A 14,082-nucleotide genomic window follows, 5' to 3' on the forward strand; every position below is an offset into this window, starting at 1 on the left:
CCGTTGCTCGGTCCCAGCGCCTGCCAACCTAGCAGTTCGAAAGCACCCCCGGGCGCAAGTAGATTAATAGGGACCGCTTTCTAGCGGGAAGGTAAACGGCGTTTCCGTGTGCGGCCACGTGACCCGGAAGTGTCTCCGGAAAGCGCTGGCCCCCGGCCTATAGAGTGAGATGGGCGCACCAACCCCAGAGTCTGTCAAGACCCGTACGGGCAGGGGTACCTTTACCTTTACCTAAATCACTTCCCAGAAGGCCTTCACTTTCGGGCAGGTCCACCACAGGTGAAAAAACGTTCCTTCAGTATCCTTACATTTCCAACATTTGTTATCATGCAGGTGATATATTTTTGCAAGCTTGACTGGGGTCATGTACCACCTGTATGTCATTTTCATAATATTTTCTTTCAAAGCATTACATGCCGTAAACTTCACACCGGTGGTCCATAACCTTTCCCAGTCAGCAAACATGATGTTATATCCAATATCCTGTGCCCATTTTATCATAGCTGATTTAACTGTTTCATCTTGTGTGTTCCATTTCAACAGCAGATTATACATTCTTGAAATTACCTTGGTCTTAGGTTCTAACAATTCTGTTTCTAATTTCGATTTTTCCACCTGGAATCCTATCTTTTAATCCATATTGAAAACCTCCTTAACCTGGGCATAATGTAACCAATCTCGCACTTTACCCTCCAGTTTCTCCAAGCTCCGCAACCTCCAGGTTTCTCCAACCTTTTCAATTATTTCCCAATATTTCGGCCATTCAGCCTCCATATTGAGTCTTTTCCGAGCCTTAGCCTCCATAGGTGACAACCACCTTGGAGTCTTGTTTTCTAACAAATCCTTGTATTTTGACCAGACATTAAATATTGCTTTCCTGACAATATGGTTCTTGAAAGTTTTATGAATCTTTACCTTGTCGTACCACAAATAAGCATGCCAACCAAAAGCATTATTAACCCCCTCCAGATCCAGGACATCAGTGTTCTCAAGGAGTAACCAATCTTTCATCCAGCAGAAAGCTGCAGCTTCATAATACAACCTTAAATCCGGCAGGGCAAACCCCCCTCTTTCCTTTGCATCGGTCAAAATTTTAAATTTTATTCTGGGCTTTTTGCCCTGCCAAATAAACTTAGAAATATCTTTCTGCCACTTTCCAAAACATTCCACTCTGTCCACGATCTGTAGGGCCTGAAACAAGAACAACATTTTTGGCAACACATTCATCTTTATAGCGGCTATTCGGCCCAACAAGGAAAGTTTCAATCTTGTCCAAATTTCTGAGTCTTTTTTAATTTCTGACCAACATTTTTCATAGTTATCTTTAAACAAATTCAAATTTTTCGCAGACAAGTTGACCCCTAGGTATTTCACTTTTTTAACCACATTTAAATCAGTCTCCTTCTGAAACCTCTCTGTTTCCATGGATGTCAAATTTTTTTCCAACACCTTAGTTTTCTGCTTGTTTAATTTAAATCCCGCCAACCGACCAAATTCATGAATCAATTCTAAAGCTCTTTTCGTACTAGATTCTGGCTCCTGTAATGTTAAAACCAAGTCATCTGCAAACGCCTTTAATTTGTACTGTTTGGCTCCGACCTGTATCCCTTCCACCAACCGGTCCCCTCTAATCATGTTCAAAAGAACCTCCAGAACCGAGATAAATAACAGAGGGGAGATAGGGCAACCTTGTCGTGTTCCTTTTTCAATCATAAACTCTTCTGTCACCACATTGTTAACTATCAGTTTAGCTTTTTGCTCTGAATAAATTGCCTCTATTCCATTTTCGAACCCCCGTCCCACTCCCATCCCTTCCAAATTTTTCTTCATAAACTTCCATGAAATATTATCAAATGCTTTCTCCGCATCTATAAAAATTAACACTGCTTTAGTATTGATATTCGTCTGTAAAAGTTCCAAAATGTCAATAATGTTCCTCGTGTTATCAAACAAATGTCTACCTGGGAGAAAGCCTGCCTGATCTTTATGAATTACTTCGTTTAGCACTTTTTTAAATCTACTTGCCAAAATGCCAGCAAAAATTTTGTAATCCACATTCAGGAGCGAAATGGGACGGTAGTTCTTAAGTTGGGTCTTTTCAGCTTCCGATTTAGGTATCAATGTGATGAAAGCTTCTTTCCACGATTCCGGTGCCTTCTTCCCCTCCAAGATCTCATTACAAACCTCCAAAAGTGGTTGTGTCAGATAGTCTTTCAATGTCTTATAATATTTTGAGGTAAGTCCATCTGGCCCTGGAGACTTGCCAAGTTGCATATTCTGAATGGCACCTTCAATTTCTTGTTGTGTTATTTTGCAATTTAGGATTGACCTCTTTTCCTGAGTTAATTTTGGTAGTCCATTCTTCTTTAGAAATTGATCAATCTCTGTTTCTTTTTGTGGCCCTTGCGTATAGAGTTGTTTAAAGTATCTCTGGAAACACTTTCTAATCTCTTCGGGGTTTTGTATATTTCTCCCTTCATTTTCTAAATTTGTCACCGTGTTCAGTTTTTGTCTCTTCTTCAGCTGCCATGCTAGCAGCTTCCCACATTTATTTGCTGACTCAAATGTCTTTTGTTTCATTAATTTGATTTTCCACTCCACTTCTTGATTTACCAATTTGGTATATTGAGCTTGATGAAATTTAATTTCTCTCAAAATCTCCTGCGACTTTGGTTTCAGTCTCAACTTTTTTTCTCCTTCTCTTATTTTCTCCAAAATCTTATCTTTTCTCTCATTCTGTGCTTTTTTCTTAATGGAGTTCTGTTGTATCAAAAAACCCCTCATAACAGCTTTGCTTGCGTCCCAGATTACTCTTTTTTCCACTGTAGTGTTCAGATTTATTTCAAAATAGTCTCTTAATGTCTTTTGGGCCTTCTTAATAACTTCCTGATCTCTAAACAAGGTGTCATTCATTCTCCATCTGAAGGAGCCGGTTGGAGTTAGTCTCATTTCCATTTTCATAGCGTTATGGTCGGAGCAAGTTTTTGGGCAGATTTCCACTTTTCTAGTCTTCGGTGCCAGTCCTCGAGTTATCCATATTTGGTCGATTCTTGTCCATGACAGATGAGCTTCAGAGAAGAATGTTCCTTCTCTTCCTAGGGGGTTCTTTGTCCTCCAAATGTCAATCAAGTCCAGATTGTCAGTTAGCTCAAAAAAAGTTTTAGGTAGTCTGCTGTCTTTTGTCAAGTTTTGGTTTTGTGATTTGTCCATGTTGGTAGATACCACCCCATTCATATCTCCCATCATGATGATGTTATTGTAATCCAAAAAATCCAGCAATGTCTCATGCAGCTTCTTATAAAATTCTGACTTCCCCTCATTTGGAGCATAAATTCCCAATATCAAAACCTTTTCGCCTTGTGCTTGTATCTCAATTGCCAAGATTCTTCCTTGCTCATCTTTAAATAAAAATTTTGGTGCTAGGCTCTCCTTTGCGTAAATCACCACTCCTCTTTTCTTGACTCTGTCCGATGATATAAACTCTTGGCCTCATCTCTGGTTGACTAACACTTTCCTGTGGAGCCTAGTCACATGCGTTTCCTGCAAGCAGATAATGTCCCGTTGCTCTTTCCTGAATATGGGAAATATTCTTCTCCTTTTTTCCGGGGAGTTACCACCGTTGATGTTCCAACTAAGAACCCAAAGATTGGAGACTGTTCATTGACAGCAGCAAGCGATCACTGAAATGTGTTCTGCTACACAACGGCAACCAGTTTGCCTCTATACCCCTGGCTCACTCGACTACACTGAAGGAGAACTATGAAGCAGTGGAGTATGTGCTGGAGAAAATTGGTTATGGTCAGCATAAGTGGTTTATTTGTGTTGACCTGAAGATGGTGAACTTTTTCTTGGGACAACAGTCTGGCTTCAACAAGTACCCAGGTTTTCTGTGCATGTGGGATAGTAGGGACAGTGCTCAGCATTACACGAAGAAGGACTGGCCTCTGCGGGAGGAATTGGTGCCTTGCAAAGAAAGGAACATCATCAACGACCCTCTGGTGGACAGAGACAGAATACTCTTCCCACCGCTGCACATCAAGCTCGGCTTAATCAAGCAGTTCACCAAAGCCTCTGGACAAGGATGGTGACTGCTTCACTTGTGCCAGGATTGACCATGGAGAAGTTGAAAGCTGGCATCTTTGACAGTCCTCAGATCCGTCAGCTCATCAGAGATCCAGAGTTCCGAAACTCAATGAACGAAATGGAACTGGAAGCGTGGAAGGCATTTGTTCTGGTAGTGAAGAACTTTCTAAGCAACAATAAGGTCAGAAACTATGCAGAACTTGTCAACAACATGCTGACTGCTTTCAGAAACCTGGGCTGCAACATGAGCGTCGAAATGCACTACCTATTTTCACATATGGACCGGTTTCCTGAGAACCTGGGTTCAATGAGTGACGAGCAGGGGGAGAGATTCCATCAGGACATGAAAGAGATGGAGACCAGGTATCAGGGTCGCTGGGACGCAGTCATGATGGCTGAGTACTGTTGGACTCTGAAGAGAGACCTCCCTGCCGCTGAGCATTCCAGGAGTTCCAAAAAACGGAAGTTCAAGCCCTGAAGTTTGAAAAATGGTGAAGCAACATGCAACTTATGTGTACTTACCTTTCTCAATGCCCAGCATTCAGTTTACAGTAATCGATGTTTCTATCAGGTAATCAATATATGTTGTTGGAAAAACATTATTTTCTCTTAAAAACATATTTAGGATGATATGTGTTGACAAAAATCAGCTGATAATGCCACAAAATGTAATCGATTTTGTCACAAGATCTGATTTTTTACAAATCAACAAAGCACAACAACCTGACCTGATGGAGAGAAACGGATGCCATTTCCTGATTCAGCAGTGCAAAAAGACCCTAAATCAATTGTAGAAATCTAGACAACATTCAAAAGGTAAAAAATTGTTGCCCAGTGTATAATTTAACATCTTTTGGGGGCAATTCCAAACCTGTTATTCCAAGAAGAAAGGCCTCTGGTTTCTTTATAAATGTATATTTCAACATTTTTTTCAATTCATTATAAATCTTTTCCCAGAAGTCTTTCACCTTGGGGCAGGTCCACCACATATGATAGAAAGTACCTTCGTTTTCTTTACATTTCCAGCAATGGTTATCACAGTTATGATAAATCTTTGATAATTTAACTGGGGTCGGATACCATCTATACATCATTTTCATTATGTTTTCCTTTAGTACAGTACATGCAGTGAACTTGACCCCTTTCTTCCACAATCTTTCCCAATCCTCAAACATTATGTTATGTCCTACATGTCTTGCCCAATCTATCATCACTGATTTAACTTGTTCATCCTTCGTTTGCCACTCTAACAATGGGAAATGTAGTGTTTTCAAAGCCCCCCCCAATGTTGCAGGGGGCATTCTCTGGGTGTTTGGTGCTGCTTTGGAGTGAATCAGATGACATTGGACCTTTGGAGAAATCGTGACCCTGTGGGTTAGGGCACTGAAGCCTCATTTGGGGGGGGCATAAAACGTGGGGTTTTCACTGCCATGGATCACAAAACGGCTGCTGTTTTGTGCAAAGCTGGTAGATTGAGAAACTTGTATTTTATTTTTATTTTTAAAAAGATAAACTAAAGGTGTGTGCTTACAGGTAAACAGATACCAGTGTGCATGCCCATTATGACCTCAGGCAAGAATCAAGAAAATACAGGTGGTCCCTCTTAACTGACATTCTGAACTGAACAGAACTGAAGGGAGGGGCTGGTTCTGGAGCAAAGCTGTTTAGATTGGGTTTGGGTGGATGCGAAGAAGATGCCTCCAACTTCTTGGGCTTTGCTTCTCAACTTATTCTGCCTTCTGGGACCCCCCAGCCCAAGACCAACCACCTCTTGGATAGGTGAGCATGCAGATATTTTGGAATGTGAGTGTGGGGCAGGATGACCGCGTGTGAAAGCTCATTTGAGCACAAGTGCTGGCCCCCCTTTTCTCTCCCATGGAGGCCCTGAACTGGCCAGCTCCTGGTTCAGGGCCTCCAAGGGAGAGAAAAGGGAACCTCAGTTACTCTGCCTTCTGAGGACAATGTCTCACTCCCAGAGCCCCAAGACTTACGGCTGCTGCTCTAACAGCCTCAGGACATCCAAGGGATCATGAGCAAAGCACACAAGCCCTGCCCGCCAGATGTGAAGCACTGTACGGAGAGAATTTGGGTTTTTTAACTGGCTGAACAGAGTTTCAGCCCTTGGGGAATTTGATTTCTTAAACATACACCTTCCCCTTCCTTGTGTCCCTGGGGAGAAAAGCCAATCCTGCTTTCTTCCTTTGGTAATTCAATCAGAGGAAATAAACTCTTTCAGTGGTCTAATAGATTTGCTGAATCATGAATTCTGTACATGCACAGAAGCTATACCTCTTGAAACCCCAAAGATGGGCAAGATGGGGCATTTCTCTCCACCTGGCTCCACCGGATATTGCTGATGGCCAATGAAAGCCCAAGTAGGGATTCCTAGTGGGGGATGTTGCTGTGGTATAGTGGAGGAGCAGGGCCAGGAGGCTAACTTGGACACCTGAGAACACAAAAAGCAGCAGCAAAACAACTACATGTTTCCTTTTAAATGGGCCTTCCTGCTGAGTGTAAAGCATAGATCCTCATTTTTTAAGGGAAAAGGGAGAGAAGGCTTCTCCCAAAGTGTTAGAAGGCCACAAATAATGTAACAATAGAACAAAACAAATGTGCTGTTTCATGTGATACAGAATCCTATGTGCAAATCTGTTAGATTGAGAAATTTGTACTAAATAAGAAAAAAAAATTAAAGGTGTGTGCTTGCAGGTAAACAGATTGGAGCTTTTCTGCAAGATCTTGTGAGATCTCATTGAAGTCTTGCAAGATGTCTAGGAGAGCAAAATATTTATTGAGATTTGGGAGAGATCTTGCATGCTCTTTCAGGGACCAAAGCCATCACTGCTGCAGCGCCAAAGGCAGGTGGCTAAGGGGTGGTGAGTGTCCCACGGGGCGAAATGGGATGTACCCCCCCCTCAACCTCAGGATTCCAGAACTAACAACTGTCAGTTGGGAGGGACGGAAGGCAAAGACCCACAGCCCAGGTGGGGCTCGCTAGCTTGGGGAGGAGGTGTGTGATTCCTCAGCTGCAGTAGATGCAGGACAGTTGAGGCTCACATGCCTCATCACCGCAAAAGCTATAACTGGAAAGCTGTCCTGGCCAGGCCTGTGTCCTTTGGCTCCAGTTGGGAGTGAGACGGATGACGTCTGATTTTTGGCGAAATATTTTTTTTAAAAAAATTATGATTTTCAAGTTTATACATTTCAATAATTTTGCAGTCATTTTAACATTTCAAAACTTGACTTCCTTCCCCCTCTTTCTGCAGTTCTTTAAATTGATTCTTCATATCTTATGCATATCCAAATTACCTCAATTTCTTCATTTATGCATCTGCTTTAAATAGATAATCTTATTAAACTGCAGGTTATTCCAATAATCCTGCCAATGTTCTTATCTGTTTACAGTTTGTAACTATTCATTCAACCATTTCCATTCTTTAATAAAAAGTTTGTTCTCTTGCTCCTAGAAACGGTCAGCATGTGACAGAGGCCACATCCTGGGAACGGTTTGACTGGCCACCTAAACCAGGTGAGGGCAGCCAAGGAGTCTCAAATGCACAGGAACTTCCCCTGTGTGCAAAGACAGGCTCCAGAAGATTGAGCGGACAAGACCAAGCGTGGGCCCAGTGGTCAAGAAGGTGGTTTCTGCAATGCTGTGGAGGGAAGTTAGGGGCAGATGGGGCTCATCCACCTAGAAAGAAAGCCCATCGAGGAGAAGGAAAACTCTGATCCTAATTTGCCTTGTGGGATATCTTTGGGAGCTGAAAAGGCTAAGGAGTAAAGCCTACACAAATCTGGAGTGGAGTCCCTCAGGCGGTTGGATGGCGCCGTTTACAACCCCTTCTGACATCTCCTGCAGCCCAACTGGTGCCTAACTCTGCTTTCCTTGGAGACACATCTGCAAAGCCAAGAGAGGGAGTCTTGTCACCTGGGAAGCCCTGGACCTCCAGACACACTGCCCAGTCTTGCTCCCTGGAGAGATCACTTTGGGACTGCTGACACCGTTGCTTGACTTTTGACCTCACCCCTGGAGGCGCACTCCATTGCTTCTCAAGACAGACAAATGCCAACATTAAAAAACTATTTGAAAGAATTTTATTTCATTCACAAAAGACAATCTGGCATGTGATTAGGACAATGGTTTTCAGACAACGGGTGACACGTTTATTGATCCAGTTTGGAAGTCTCTGTCTTGTCTTCGCACATGCGCAGTTCCATCTAGGAGCAACAACAAGGGAAGGAGCCAAACTGTCAACTCCTGCAGCGAGACTCAGGATTTCCACTCATGCTCACAAACGTAGGAAAAAGCACCGCCTAGGATAAAAGGATGATCACAGAATAGCATGTTTGTAAAGGAACTTGATTAGAATAATGATGATGATGATGATTTTTATTTTATTTTTCTATTTGGGTTTGTGGGGAAGGGGGGGACTGGGTCTTGGTGGGGAGGGAGATCTGTGCTGGAGTTGCTGGCCTCACTGCTGTCGCTGCCCGGAAGAGAGAAGAAGAGAAAATATTTTTAATCTTTCCATTTCTTATTATGTTGACAACCCATCTTTCCTTCAAGGATCTCCAGGTGGCTTACACTATTCTCCCTTTCTTTAATTACATTTACTTCCTCATTCCATTTCTCTTCCAATATCTCTTCCTCCTCCTCCTCGCAGACCAGGGGGTGGATTTTAGGGGCACGACAGCAGGAGGCGAGCAGCTCGCACAGCCTGCCACACTGGCCATTCTCTCTTTCAACAGCCTTGGAGAACAACTGAGTAGGCATCTAGAGCGTCAACTGAACAGGCATGTGGATCAGCTAGTCACTGGGCACAGTCTATTCTTTTGGAGGGGGCTTTCCCCAGTTTCCATTTATAAGAAGTTTGAAAGGTTGCCTCTTTATAAAGTCTGTTTCCTTGTGACGAGAGACCACACTGGAGACTCATAGTGTTTTTGAAATATATAAAGGTAAAAGGACCCCTGACCCTTAGGTCCAGTTGTGGCCGACTCTGGGGTTGCGGCGCTCATCTCGCTTTATTGGTGGACCGGTCATGTACAGCTTCCGGGTCATGTGGCCAGCATGACTAAGCTGCTTCTGAACCAGAGCAGCGCACGGAAATGCCCTTTACCTTCCCGCCGTAGCGGTACCTATTGATCTACTTGCACTTTGACGTGCTTTCGAACTGCTAGGTTGGCAGGAGCAGGGACCGAGCAACGGGAGTTCACTCCGTTGTGGGGATTCGAACCGCCAGCCTTCTGATAGGCAAGTCCTAGGCTCTGTGGTTTAACCCACAGCGCCACCCGCATCCCTATTATTTATTTATTTAGATACTTGGGTTTGGAGCGAAGGGAGAACTGGGTCTTGGAGAGGCGTAGAGCTGTACTGGAGTTGCTGGCCTCACTGCTATCGCTGCCTGGAAGAGAAATGAAGAGAAATGAAGAGAAATGAAGAGAAATGAAGAGAAATGAAGAGAAATGAAGAGAAAGAATTCTTAATTTTTTCATTGATTACTACATTGATGGCCCATCTTTCCTGCAAGGATCTCCAGGTGGCTTGCGTTATTCTCCCTTCCTCTCTTCCTCATCCCATCCCTGAACTCTTCTTGAATCAGGGAGCTGCCTCCCCCCATCCCAGTGATCCAGATTCTCTCTGGCCTCCCTGTTCCTCAAGAACAAAGATCAACACTCCCCATCTATATATCGGTGGCATCCATCCCCTGGTCGCTTGGTCTTACATAAATTGTTTTCACCTTCACTAAAGATTCCTTCTGATCTTCATAACCATCACTTCATCCTCCCATTTCTCTTCCAATATCTCTTCCTCCTCCTCCTCACAGACCAGGGGATGGATCTTTGGCACGTGACAGCAGGAGACCAGCAGCTCACGCAGCCAATCTTTATAAACTAATCTAACCATGACTTGGTTCCCTATGTTTCTGAATCTTGAGGGATAGTAAAAGAAACAGAATGCAGAAGGAATTAGGAATCCTACTTATACTTTATATGAAGAAAGTCTCTTCATTACACCAGAAAACGTATTTCCTTTCTCACAAACTACCTCCTCAAACTAAAGATGTTGTTGTTTAGTTGTTTAGTCGTGTCCGACTCTTCGTGACCCCATGGACCAGAGCATGCCAGGCACCTCTGTCCTCCACTACCTCCCGCAGTTTGGTCAAACTCATGCTGGTAACCTCGAAAACACTATCCAACCATCTCGTCCTCTGTCGCCCCCTTCTCCTTGTGCCCTCCATCTTTCCCAACATCAGTGTCTTCTCCAGGGAGTCTTCTCTTCTCATGAGGTGGCCAAAGTACGGGAGCCTCAGCTTCACGATCTGTCCTTCCAGTGAGCACTCAGGGCTGATTTCCTTAAGAATGGATGCGTTTGATCTTCTTGCAGTCCATGGGACTCTCAAGAGTCTTCTCCAGCACCATAATTCAAAAGCATCAATTCTTCGGCGATCAGCCTTCTTTATGGTCCAGCTCTCACTTCCATACATCACTACTGGGAAAACCATGGCTTTAACTATACGGACCTTTGTTGGCAAGGTGACGTCGCTACTTCTCAAGATGCTGTCTAGGCCTGTCATTGCCCTTCTCCCAAGAAGCAGGCGTCTTTTAATTTCGTGGCTGCTGTCACCATCTGCAGTGATCATGGAGCCCAAGAAAGTAAAATCTCTCACTGCCTCCATTTCTTCCCCTTCTATTTGCCAGGAGGTGATGGGACCAGTGGCCATGATCTTCGTTTTTTTGATGTTGAGCTTCAGACCATATTTTGCGCTCTCCTCTTTCACCCTCATTAAAAGGTTCTTTAATTCATTAAGAGGTTCTTTAAAGGTCCTCACTTTCTGCCATCAAGGTTGTGTCATCTGCATATCTGAGGTTGTTGATATTTCTTCCGGCAATCTTAATTCCAGTTTGGGATTCATCCAGCCCAGCCTTTCGCATGATGTATTCTGCATATAAATTAAATAAGCAGGGAGACAAAATACAGCCTTGTCGTACTCCTTTCCCAATTTTGAACCAATCAGTTGTTCCATATCCAGTTCTAACTGTAGCTTCTTGTCCCACATAGAGATTTCTCAGGAGACAGATGAGGTGATCAGGCACTCCCATTTCTTTAAGAACTTGCCATAGTTTGCTGTGGTCGACACAGTCAAAGGCTTTTGCATAGTCAATGAAGCAGAAGTAGATGTCTTTCTGGAACTCTCTAGCTTTCTCCATAATCCAGCGCATGTTTGCAATTTGGTCTCTGGTTCCTCTGCCTCTTCTAAATCCAGCTTGCACTTCTGGGAGTTCTCGATCCACATACTGCTTGAGCCTTCCTTGTAGAATTTTAAGCATAACCTTGCTAGCGTGTGAAATGAGTGCAATTGTGCGGTAGTTGGAGCATTCTTTGGCACTGCCCTTCTTTGGGATTGGGATGTAGACTGATCTTCTCCAATCTTCTGGCCACTGCTGAGTTTTCCAAATTTGCTGGCATATTGAGTGTAGCACGTTAACAGCATCATCTTTTAAAATTTTAAATAGTTCAACTGGAATACCATCACTTCCACTGGCCTTGTTATTTGCAGTGCTTTCTAAGGCCCATTTGACTTCACTTTCCAGGATGTCTGGCTCAAGGTCAACCACACTACCTGGGGTGTACGAGACATCCATATCTTTCTGGTATAATTCCTCTGTGTATTCTTGCCACCTCTTCTTGATGTCTTCTGCTTCTGTTAGGTCCTTACCACTTTGGTCCTTTATTATGGTAATCTTTGTACGAAACCAACTAAAGATGCTCATCTTTAATTTTATAGTCCCTTTCCTCTTTTGTGCAGTTCTGCCCCTCCTTTCGCCACTTTTCTTCTCTTCCCGATTCTCCAATTAGTCCAGCCGTTTCTCCTAGACCATGCTATGCCATCTTTGCCATCTTTATAGGTTAGTGTTTAATATAAGTTCAATATTAAAAGTGTTGCCTTCTCTTTTACCTTTGTTTTCCATTAACTTCCACTCTTTTACCACAAACAGCGCTGACAATCCAAGTCTTTTAACTCAGTCTCTTTTGCTGGGCTCACGCCACTTCAAAGTAAAAAACAAGTTAAGTCCTTGAATTCCGCTTCTTTTAATGGGCTACTACTGCTGCTGCAGAGTGAAATTTGAATCTGTCTTCCTTTTCTTACTGGTACTTGTTAGAGAAATCTTTGCTTATGCTTACGTATAATGAGAAAGATTTCCAATATGTTTAAGATAAAATCTCCCGTTCTTTACTCTTTATGTGCTAGTCTTTCGGGTCTGTTTCTGAGCAGTTCAGTTTGTATAAATAAGTCTCACAGACCCTCTTCTCCTCAAGCTCTCCTTGTTAGCTGCCGTTCTTACCCTTTGGGACTTTGAGGCTTGCTGCTGAGGATTGCTCGTGTCCTTGCGTCTAGGTACTCTCTGTCGACTCACCTCCTGGTTAGGACGTGGGCTTCGAAGGGTTCCTTTTTTGACGCTGCCGGACAATGTCAGCCCTGGGCCATGCCCAGAGCCTTTTTGGGGGTCGTGTAGCCTCCGCGTTGCCCCCCAAAGTTCCCTCTAACAGCTGCTAGGCGTGGAGAACCCGCGAAGCACATCCACAACGGAGGGCGGAAAAACTGGAAGCCCTTACATACCAGGTTTGGGAGGGGGATTTGGTCTGCGATAGGCTTTTTCCGTAGGGACACGGGTGGCCACAGAGCCTAGGGCTTGCTGATCAGAAGGTCGGCAGTTCAAATCCCCACAACGGGGTGAGCTCCCGCTGCTCGGTCCCAGCACCTGCCAACCTAGCAGTTCGAAAGCACAAAGTGGAAGTAGATAAATACCGTATTTTTCGCTCTATAGGACGCAATTTCCCCCCTCCAAAAATTAAGGGGAAATGATCAAAGCAGCAGAAATAAGAGATGATTGGATCCCTTTAAGAGCTCAAAGCATGGGTACCCCCAACAAAAATTTAAAATTCGGTTTTGTAATTTAGAACTAATGTGATTTGATTGGTTTGCTAATAAAAAATATATTATAAAAAAACAAAAATTAAGGGAAAATTTGTGTGCGCCCTATGGAGTGAATGCAGGCTGCGCAGCTAAGCCCAAAGCCAGAGCAGGCAGAAGGAGCGCTGCGCGGTGCTCCGGCTCACTGTTCTAGCTTGGGGATGGCTGCACAAAGCCTCCGCAGGGCAGCGGGGTGCCTTCACCCCGCTGCTCTGCAGAGGCTTCAAAGGCTGCACCCGTTGGCTTCAGGCAGCTATCCGCAAGCTTTCAGAGCGCAGCAGGAGTTCCCGCTGTACTTCGATGGCTTGCGGATAGCCATCTGAAGTCACCTAGCAGTTCGAAAGTGGAAGTAGATAAATACCATATTTTTCACTCTATAGGACGCACTTTTTCCCCTCCAAAAATTAAGGGGAAATGATCAAAGCAGCAGAAATAAGAGATGATTGGATCCCTTTCTGAGCTCGAAGCATGGGTATCCCCAACCAAAATTTAAAATTCGGTTTTGTAATTTGGAACTAATGTGATTTGATTGGTTTGCTAATAAAAAATATAGTATAAAAAAAACAAAAATTAAGGGAAAATTTGTGTGCGCCCTATGGAGTGAATGCAGGCTGCGCAGCTAAGCCCAAAGTCAGAGCAGGCAGAAGGAGCGCTGCACAGCGCCCCATCTCGCTGTTCTAGCTTGGGGATGGCTGCACAAAGCCTCCGCAGGGCAGCGGGGTGAAGGCACCCTGCCGCCCTGCGGAGGCTTCAAAGGCCATCCCCGAAGCCAGAACAGTGAGGCGGAGCTCACTGCGCGGTGCTCCGTCTCACTGTTCTAGCTTGGGGATGGCTGCACAAAGCCTCCGCAGGGCAGCGGGGTGCCTTCACCCCGCTGCTCTGCGGAGGCTTCAAAGGCTGTGCTCTGGGGGCTTCAGGCAGCTATCCGCAAGCCTTCCAAGCGCAGCAGGAGTTCCCGCTGCACTCAGAAGGCTTGCTGATAGCCGCCTGAAGCCTGGAGAGCGAGAGGGGTCGGTGCACACTT

General features: G+C 44.3%; 1 long non-coding RNA gene across 1 annotated transcript in view; it reads right to left on the bottom strand.

Annotated features, from left to right (window-relative positions):
- LOC309535733 overlaps positions 1 to 13,632 on the bottom strand; it is a 79,399-nt gene extending 65,767 nt beyond the window's left edge. Inside the window, exon 1 of the long non-coding RNA XR_014221350.1 lies at positions 13,388 to 13,632. This is a non-coding gene — a long non-coding RNA (uncharacterized lncRNA). The remainder of the gene's footprint in view (positions 1 to 13,387) is intronic.
- Positions 13,633 to 14,082: the final 450 nt, after the last annotated feature.

This window comes from Podarcis vaucheri (genome assembly GCF_965113315.1).
Source record: "Podarcis vaucheri genome assembly, chromosome: 6".
NCBI classification, from domain to species: domain Eukaryota; kingdom Metazoa; phylum Chordata; class Lepidosauria; order Squamata; family Lacertidae; genus Podarcis; species Podarcis vaucheri.